Source organism: Pseudonaja textilis, chromosome 2 (assembly GCF_049901715.1).
Source record: "Pseudonaja textilis isolate UNSWEBS1 chromosome 2, rPseTex1.2, whole genome shotgun sequence".
NCBI classification, from domain to species: domain Eukaryota; kingdom Metazoa; phylum Chordata; class Lepidosauria; order Squamata; family Elapidae; genus Pseudonaja; species Pseudonaja textilis.
In genome coordinates, this window is record NC_141991.1 from 28480279 (window position 1) to 28490937 (window position 10659).

Consider the following 10659-nt stretch of genomic DNA (forward strand, 5'->3'; position numbering starts at 1 on the left):
ACCACATGGGTTCTGGGCAGCTGACCACATACAGTTGAAAGTGGGTAGCTTTTATACCCTTTCTGGGCCCTGTGTTTGAGTTTCCTGTTCCTGTGCAAGTACATGTATTCTATTGGCTGTTGTAGGGGTTATGTAGGGGTCATAGCTGGCTCTATAGGTTGTCTGAGCTAACTTTGGTTGAAGTTTGGAGGGTGATGCAATGTCCTTAGGAGATTGTGCAATGTAGTGAGCTCTGCTGCTAAATGGTAGTGGGTTAATCCTATTATGTCCTGAAGAGTCAAGTCTTAATCCCATCATCCTGGAGCTGGAGGTATTTTGTTTTGTAGATAGGATGGCCCAGTCTTTCTTAATGGTCACAAAATATCTGCTGGGGACAGGGAGCTGGGGCTCTGAGTTTCTGACTCCCTTAAGATTTTTTATTTCTCTTTTAGGGGAAATATTTTATCCTGCCTTTTAAAAATATTTCTCAAAATATTTCATTCTTCTAGAAGAGGAGTGGGTGCTAACTTTCTACAATAGTATTGCTATATTAGTCTGAGACTTCTTTTCAAGTTTGCTCCTAAAATTTGAAATATTTTTTGTGCATGTCTGTTGGAAATTTTGCCTAGATGTTTTTCCTAGTGCAGGTAATCCTTAATGTACAATTGGTTGCTTAGTAACTGTTCTAAGTTATAATGGAGCCTCCAAAGGGTCCTCCAAAGGTCCAACAGCTGATCCCGCCCTGTCACAGGATCATATTTTTTGCACTTGACAACTAGCCCACAATGATGATTATTTGTGCAGCCAGCAGTCACATGACCACAACTGATAGCATTTTTGCAGAAAAACAGCATTGACTTCCAGTTTTCAGCAAGAAATGCCAATAGGTCTGCCTACTAACCACCTCAGAAAAGTTCATAAAATTACATCAGTCATGTTATGACCCACTTTGTGGCCATTCTGACTTGCTACTATAATAGGTGGGATATATTACTGTAGGCTACCTAGAGTAGCTCCACAGTCAGATAGACAGCAAATAAATTTAACAAGCAAACAAACAAATAAATATCCATTTTTGTAGATTTCCCTAATACACATTCTTAAAATGGGTGAATTACATTTAAAAAAAACAACCCTCAGAAAACAAATCTGAATAAATACATTTAGATTCCACTATCACCGCTACTACCAGTACCTGGCCCTATATTTTGCTTTGTATAATAATGCCTGGACAGTAGGAGTCATTTGATAAAGTACAGAAAATAAGGTGCTGAGCTATATCTTTCAGCCTATCTTTTTTCACAAATTTGTGAGGTAAAACTGGAGGGCCTGAGATGCTGGATGGCAGACTAATATAAAACAAAATGAACAAAGAAAGTAATTTTTAGTAAGTTCGTCACAGAACTTAGCTGACTAATCAGCAGGCCTAATCTGGAGAAATCAAAATGGCCGCTCAATCCAAAACTTCCCTTTGACTGTATTGTTATTGCTTCATCTTTAGTTTTTTTCAACCAACTCTTCAGACCCCCCTGCTGACCAACGTTATCTTCAATGAGCAATTCTGGAGGAAGGGAAGCTTCAGAAAGTCCACACACCTTGGGAGCTACAGTAGCACAAACTGTGCTTCAGAAGCTTGCTGGGTTCCCATCCCCTCCTGTTCCTCTTTTTTCTGATCGTCTGGATGCAAGCATTTGAAGTGAAGCCATACGGAAGATCCTGTGGTTGCCATAGCTCCCTGGCAGTTGCTTTCAAATGCACCGTTTCATTCAGAAAAATCCCCATACAAAGCCAGTGAGATTGTTTACCCATGGCTGACCCCCAATGTGGCACAGCAGGCTTGGCAGCTAATTCCTCAATCACACTTTTACTCCTTACAAGCAAAGTGGCCGAGGAGAGGAATGGGGCATCAGCAGGGGAGAAGCCCCTGTGTGCTGGACAGGTGATGTGCATTAAACCTTCCCTGGTGCATAACCCCTCTCTTCCCCTGACTGGCAGAGGGGTAAAAGAGTCAGGGAATGCAGAGGAAAATCAAGATAGGAGAAATTTCCTTTCTTCCACTGTGGCAAATCAGCCACAAATGCCTAGAAGGGAACTGTGGAGCCATTGATGCTCTCTGAACTTGGTTGTTTTCATGCAGATGTTTGAAGCTATAGCTATACTCTTCTATTGATACAGGAGGGAGCACTCTGTTTGTCACCCAATCACGATCCCAGCTATAAAGCCATTTGAGGTGACTGATTTTGTGGGTGTTGCTATCACTGTAAGTTAATGGCCAGCTTTCCACTATAGGGGCAGGAACCAGATTCCTCCCAAGGATCTAAATGCTCCCAAGCATTGGTGATGCCATGATATATGCTCTATTCATCCCATTTCCTGGGGACACTTCTCATTTTAACCCAAACCCTGTGCAAAATAGCTCTTTGTGTCTGAACAAATGCCCTTCCTTGTATCCCTCCTCCCTCCCTTTCTTTCCTTCTCTCCTTCCTTCCTTCCCACCTTCCTTCCTTTCTCTTCCTCTTCCTCTTCCCCCTCCCCTCCTCCTGTTCCCCTTCCTTCCTTCCTTCCTTCCTTCCTTCCTTCCTTCCTTCCTTCCTTCCTTCCTTCCTTCCTTCCTTCCCACTATTCACTGAAGCTGGCCTCAAGAGATGCTCCAAGGCTTGGCATGGCTGCTTTGAGGCCTTTTGAGGTCTTCTGAAACTGCATGGCCTCCTCCTTTGATTTCATTGCTTTTAGGTTGTAAGTAGAAGCTTGACTGCATTATTTCTGCAAAGTGTGAACTGTTCCGAGGACAATTTTCAACTGAAAAGGTCTCAATGTAAGTAGAGAGTCCCTTTTGCCATTTGCCTTTTGTCTTTCAGATGATAAACAGCATGACCCGACATGCCTGCTCTCTTTTATGACCTCAAGAAAAACTGGCATTGAAAGCTCCTAAGGAGCCAGAAAGGCTCCTTGCTCTGGGAGGGAACTCCTCTTGTCTGGCATCTTAAAGGCTGTAGAATGGCTGCCTTTACTTCTATGTACAGTCTTCCTTTACTATTAAATGTACAGTGCATGTACAAAGGTATTAGGAACATTCAGTAAATTGTAGCTTATGTGACATTTATTGTTCTACAGCTTTTTAAAAAACATTTTGCAAAAAACCAAAGGGGTCTTTACCAGGTCAAAGAACTGATGGGTAGAAGTAGCAACTCCCTTTTTTCTCAGATGAAAGTTTCCCAACCTTACTGGGAGGTGCCACAAATTATGATTTGATTTTTTTTTTGTACAGGTGCAATACTATGAAGTCTTCCCCTCTTCTTATCACCCCTCTCCTCTCACCCTATGCACTAGGACCTTGGAACATGATGGCGAGGCTTTCCCCCTTGACATACAGGTCAGAGGTCACCAGGTACTGGTGAGTTCTGGTGATGTGGTAGACACACTCAAATGTCCCTGGTGCTTCACTTAGGCTACTTGGTTCAAAACCTCCATATATATATATATATATATTCTTAAGTTTTCACGGGTACTTACATATATGGTATTCAGCTTTGTTCGGGTATTTTCCCATGTCATTATAGTTGTGCTTTTAAAGTTGTAGCAACTTTTTGGCAGAATCTCATCTGCCATCATCAGGCTTCTGTATTGTGTTCGTCTGTGAGTCAGACTTTTACAGTTGTTTCAGTTTTAAATTTGGGGCTAGCCTACTACTGTGCCAGAATGGTTTTTTCTTCATCCTGATTGGTTGGGAGTCTTGGTCTGTGTTTATTGGTCTTGGAGTTTGCTGTGTTCTGCTTGATTGGTGTTTCTAATATCTTCTGTCTGTTTTGTGGCTTGCTTTTTTTTGTGTGTGTCTTGATTGGCTGGCAACATTGTGTTCCTGTATTGGAGGCTTTTAGTCCAGCTTGGCTCTGAGTAAATGGATGGCTATCATTTGTTAGGAAGCTAGGTTTCATCTGGGTGCCTGTTTTCTGAGGTTTTTGCGGGTATTTGTATGTGGATCTTTGGTTATTTGGGTTTTCTCCCACGTAAAATTGGAAGTATCTAGGCGACGTTTCGATGAAATCTCATTCATCATCTTCAGGCTTGTGTCTTCGGCTTTGTGCTTCTCAGAGTAATGTGAGCTTGCAGCTGCTTCTTCCTTTTAACTGCTAGTGGGGGTGTGACTTGATTGGGTGGGGGCTTGGCTGTGTTCTGATTGGGTGGGGGGTGTTCCCATTGGTTGGGGGTTTGGCTGTGTTCTGATTTGTTGGGGGTTTGGCTGTGTTCTGATTTGTTGGGGGGTTGGCTGTGTTCTGATTGGCTGGGGGGGTTCTGTTCAGGTGGGGGCTTGGTTGTACTCAGGTTAGTCTTAGTTGCTGGGGCGTTTGAGCTGGTGAGCTGTGATCCTGCTGTTTGGCTTCACATTCATGGTCGTGCCACATCTTCATGGTGGGTGTCAGTTTGCTTCATGTATGGGTCAGAGGGGTTTGAAGCGGGTAGTGATGCAGCTGCAGTATGGCTTCTGGTCCATGGTCATGTCTCATCTTCTGTGTGGGTGTGAGTCTGCTTTCTACGTGGAAGTGTGGTGGTAGCATTTTGTGAGGCCCTCGTACGTGTGGGTCTGGTGTCATTCTTCATGTTAGGTACTCGTTTGTTCATGAGGGCGGGTTTCCAAATGGCTGGTAAGTGGGAGGTATCATCTCATTTATTCATGCTGTGTGGACGTTTTTCTATCTCTATGGCTTCTCTGATTATTCTGTTGTTGAAGTGTTCAGTTTTGGTGATAGTTCTGGTATTTTTAAAGTCAATCTCATGTCCTGTGGCTTTGAGGTGTTGGACCAGGGAAGAGGTCGGTTCTTCTTTTTTGATTGAGTTCTTATGTTCTTCAATGAGTGTCTCAGCTATGGAATTGATCTGTGCTGGGTGGTGGTGTGAGAGTGCGTGTAGATAGCAGTTTGTATGTGTTTTCTTCTGGTAGATGATGTGTCCTAGGGAGCCATTGGATTTTTTGTATACTAAGACATCTAGGAAGGGAAGTTGATTGTTAGCTTCTGTTTCCATGGTGCATTGTATTTTGGGGTGTAGACTGTTGAGGTGTGTGAGGAAGTTGTTCAGCTTTTCTTTCCCATGTGGCCAGATTATGAAGGTGTCATCTATGTATCTGAACCAGAGTTTGGGTTTGTGATCATATTTTTCTAGAGCTTGTGTTTCAAAATGTTCCATGTAGAGGTTTGCGATGACAGGTGAGAGGGGTGACCCCATGGATGCTCCTTCTATTTGTTTGTATTTTTGTCCATTGTAGGTGAAGTATGTATTGGATAGGCAGTGGTTGGTCAGATCTAGGATGTGCTTGGGGGGTTGTATTTGTTTTGGATGGCTGTCAAGGCTTCTTTTATTGGCACTTGGGTGAAAAGGGATATGACATCGAAGCTCACTAGTAGGTTGCTGGGTTGTAAGTTTTGTTTCTTTATGATCTCAATGAACTGGAATGAGTTTCTTATGTGTGAATTGATGGATTCTGATGATGGATTCTGATGGATTCTGATGAGACTTCATCAAAACGTCGCCTAGATACTTCCAATTTTACGTGGGAGAAAACCCGAATAACCAAAGATATATACATACATACATACATACATACATACATACATACATGAAATGAAATACAACTCATCACAAAATCTCCAGAACTGTAAAGCCTGCAAACTTGAAATTTGGCACATATCTTGGCTTCTAGGTACTCACTAAGAAAGGATTTTTCGAAATGACCATCAGAGCATTAGTATTTCATATATTATTATTAACACGCTCTGATGCTAAGGAGTTCTACTCCCCCTCCCTGCCTGAAAAGAAATCTGTTCCAAATACAAAACACAAGCAGAGGAGAGAGTTTCAGTTTAAGTTTCACAGCAGCAAGAAGCTTTAGTACAGAACAGTTGAGCTAAGCCATGCCCAGGCTCCTTGCTGTCTCCTTGCTCACACAGCAAATACTGTTTCAATTTCCAAACAGTCCTCAACTCTCTGACACACTGACAGGACGCTAATCAAATGAATACTGACGGATGCTGGTAGGCAGAAGCATATTTTTCCCCTTATTTTCCTCCCCCAAAACTAAGCCCGATCACATAGTTTCGTAGTATCCAGCTAATTATATATAAAAAGACACATTCATGGTAAAAAACACCTATATAAGATGGGTCCCATGGTTGCATGATGTCACATACGTACAGAGGTTGCAGCTAAGAATGCCTTAAAGCATGAACAGACAAAGAGAAGCATAAGACAAGGACAACAATGAATGACAACAATGTCAATGAATACTTCAGCTTCAACCATAACAACACAAGAGCACACAACAGATACAAACTCAAGGTTAACCGCACCAAGCTTGATTGCAGGAAATACGACTTCAGCAACAGAGTGGTCAATGTCTGGAATACTCTACCCGACTCTATAGTTTCTTCGCCAAACCCCAAAAACTTTAACCTTAGACTGTCTACTATTGACCTCACCCCTTTCCTAAGAGGTCTGTAGGGGGCGTGCATAAGCGCACCAACGTGCCTACCGTCCCTGTCCTATTGTTTCTTTTATTTTTCTTTTATTTTTCTTATATGTACCCATTTCATGTATTCATAAGTATGTATACACTTATACTTATTATCTTGTAAACAATTGACAAATAAATAAATAAATAAATAAATAAATAAATAAATAAATAAAACAAAGTGAAAAGCTATAAAACACAAATAAAGCCAGCGGAAGAAATTAGATGCCCACGATCACCTGAAGAACAGAGATATAAATACTAGCACTACTATGTCTATTTCTGCAACAGTAGGAATATACTGTAGAAATATTGGAACAATTTTTGAGAACTTTACTTAGGCATGGGGTTTTATTATACTAAGCTGCACAACATTTTTGTGTTTATTTTCTCTACTTTAATATTTTAACCATTCATCCGGACAAGTAAAAATCTTAAAAATAACTGTAACCCAGACATGTTTTGTTGGAAAGGACAATATTTTGAAAAGTTATTATGGCAATAAACTGGAAAACATGACATAGAACTCTTTTTATAACAAGTGTATTGATGAAAAGCTGTGATGCAGAGGGAAAAAAATTGAATTTATTCAATTGAAATTGTTCCTCAATTTATGTTCAGTTGGGTTGGAAATGAACAATATTTTAATTTATTTGGTTACCTTTCTCCAAAGCAGAGCCTCTTTGCTTTTCTCCCTCTCTGTTTGACTTTCTAGCTCATGGCTAGCACAATTTCTGGGTGAGATTGGAGTGGTTTAAAGGGTGGAAATTGGTCTATTTTTGCTCACAAATACCACCTCCTTCCATTGACATCCTTCTTGGAATATTCTCCCTCCCCCATTTGATTACCTTTTCTGTACATGGGACTAGAAAATAGCCAAAGGTAGGAACTCTTCTCTTCTCCCCAACCACTGACTGGAATTGGCCTCAGAAAAAGAAGGTGAACTAGCACAACACTGTGCTGTTCACCTCCAATCACTGAACTAGTCCAGAAGGATATGCTGGTTGATGATATTGAAAGTTTCAGAGAGTTCAAAGGATGGACGCACAACCCACATCCCACCCTCCCAGAAATAATCTAAAATGGGACCAATGCAGCTTCCTATCCCATAGCCAGGCTTGAATGCTAACTGAAAGGGACTGAGATAATCTGCTATATCAAAAGTCCTCTGAAGATGCTGCACGACCAATTTGGGATTGAGGGAGATTAGATACTGAAATTGTCCAGCATGGTGGGGTCCGGCAATGGCATCTTGAGGAGGGCGCCTCCTTAACCAGTGCTTCCTTAACAGGTGAAAGAACAACCTGTAAGTCAAGGACACATTAGCCACCATAGAACCCACTCATGTGAAGCCCCACCCCCACCTCAGGGTGGTTTAGTCAGCCAGGAGGAACATGGATCTAAGGAGCAGGTAGATGAGCTCACAGACCCAAAGACCCTGCCAGTATCTATCTGAGAACAAATCCAAGTAATTTTATTGACAGATGCTGGAAAAAATTCTCCACACACCCCTCTACAAAGGTTTTCTGAGCTCATGTCACCTGAAACAGGACAGTGGGACAACTATATGTGGATGAAATGAGAACAGAGAAGTAATGGTGCTTCACCACCCTTGTTGTTGTTGTTAGTTGTGAAGTCATACCCCACCCATCGCGACCCCATGGATACTGTTCCTCCAAGCCTTCCTCTCCTCTACCATCGCCTGGAGTCCATTTAAGCTTACCCTGACTGCTTCAGTGACTCCATCCAGCCACCTCATTCTCTGTCGTCTATTTCTTCTTTTGCCCTCAATCGTTCCCAGCATTAGGCTCTTCTCCATTGAGTTCTTCCTTCTCATTAGGTGGCCAAATTATTTGAGTTTCATCTTCAGGATCTGGCCTTCTAAAGAGCAGCCAGGGTTGATCTCCTCTAGGACTGACTGGGTTTGATCACCTTGCAGTCCAAGGGACTCCCAAGAGTCTTCTCCAGAACCTCTAGGTAGGCCTAATAGCACCTAGACTTATATACTGCTCCATAGTGCTTTTACAGCCCTCTCTAAGCAGTTTACAGTCAGCATATTTTCCTCAACAATCTGAATCCTTATTTTACCAACCTAAAAAGGATGGAAAGCTGGCTCAGCCTTGAGCTGGTCAAAATCGAATTCCAGACAGTGAACAGTGAGTTAGCCTGCAATACCGCATTCTAACCACTGTGTCACCATGGCCTAAAAGCAGCCCTCTAACCTGTGTTCGGTCAAGTTCATCTTTCATGAAGTGGCAACAGCACTTTAGATGCCTCTTCCCTCACTTCATCACCCCCAGAAGAAAGTTAAGAAAATATACCTTGTTGTATTGCAAGGTAACAGGCTACGTTGAGGAGACACAGAGTGGGCTATGCATGGCACACAGCCAAAATTAAAGGCAGCTCTAGGCTTGGACAATGTAAATTTTGCAGACGATGTATATGAGGGGATTGTTATCAGCTCTGACCCCTGAGTCCATATTAAATATTCTCAGTTGATTCGAATGTAAATGAAAAAATACAAATGAAGCCTCTAAGTTTGCACCTTTGCAGCTCCTAAGAACAGAGTGTTGTTGTTACTGTTTTAGATCGAAAGAGGAATAAAAGTGCAATCTTTACACGTGCAATCTTTACACTACAAAGAACAGAGAAAAAAATGCATAACATATTGTCTAGGGGAAGCATTGTCTGATTTATTTCAGTCTTCTCAACACAGAATGATAGCTGCTTTATGGGGTTTAAGCAGATTATCCAGCCCTTCCTGCCATGTAGCATGATTCCTTTATTTTTAAATGTACTGTATTGGATTTAGGATTGCAATAATATGCATTTATTATTACCTAGATGCAAGCCTCATAGAACTCAGTGAGATCTAATTCCAAATAAACTACATGCCTGTTTGGTTGATTTCATAAGTCAGATTTTGATTAAGAAAGAAGAGCCGAGTTGCAATAAAACAAAACAAAACAAAAAAATAGCTCTGTTAAGAATGAGAACGACATCAAATCCACTGTTTGCTTAATAACCAGCTGAAATGTTTATCTTTCTGTTTGCAGAAGGTAATAAAAAGAATAAAACTTATCTCCTAGCAAAACCAGGTCAGTTCAACATAAGAGTTGTGCCTGCAGAAAGGTCATACCACTTGTGTCTGGAAAAGTCTTTCTGTGAAAGACACAACAGTGCACTCCGAAAAGGTCTGTTTTCTGGTTCAGAAAGACACAGTAATCTTTATTTGAGCTATGCAGTGATCCAGACTGAAAACAGAAAGCAAGCGTGGGCAAGCATGTCGCCCTTGTTGGCAAGTCCTTAAAGAAGTTGTGTCTTTTCTTCGGCTTGCATGGCTACCCTAGGAAAAGAAGTGTTTGATTTCAGGAAGTGTCACCAGATGTGACATGCATCTTTTATTTTCCCCCATCAAATCTAAGCTGCTTGCATAACATGTAATCTGTAAGTTATTTTATGGTATCCATCACTTTAAAAATAAGAAGACCTGTTTTATGTAAAATGGGAAAGATCCTTCTACACTTCTAAGATATTTTCTTGACTGGTGAGTTTAAATCATAGCCCTGGAATATCTTCATGGCACCCCCAAAGTTGGCTTGCTTTTGTTCCCTGCTAAAGAACCAGGAGAAACTGGAGCAAGGGTGTTCCAGTTGCCTGTTAGTACCTGGGTAGCCAGAGTTACCTGTTGTAGACACCTGGTCCCACCTGATATGGGATGAATTATTTTTATTTCGAGAATCACAATTTACCTCACTTAACATTGATAAATGTAACATTGTATTTGCTAGCTTTATGCACTTTTCTTAATTTTAGTTTTAAAATAGTAAAATACAAAGGAAACAAAATGTATGTTAGATAACGAGTAGAGTAAAACAAAGAGAAACAGCTACTAAACGCATATAAAAATTTGATAGTGACAAAGTCTCCCCTCCCCTCTTCTTTCTTCTCTTCTCTTTCTATCTACTTCCCTTCCCTTCCCTTCCCTTTCCCTTTCCCAATCTAGATAATTAGTGACCAACATTTTGGCTTGCTTAGGCCGCATTAAGTGAAGAGGAATTGTTTTGGGCTACAGATTAATATATGTAGTGTAGTTAATGTATAAAAATTGCACAATAATGTTAAAAATGTATGATCTTGTGGGGCTGCATTAGTAGCTGTCTAGGGCCACATGT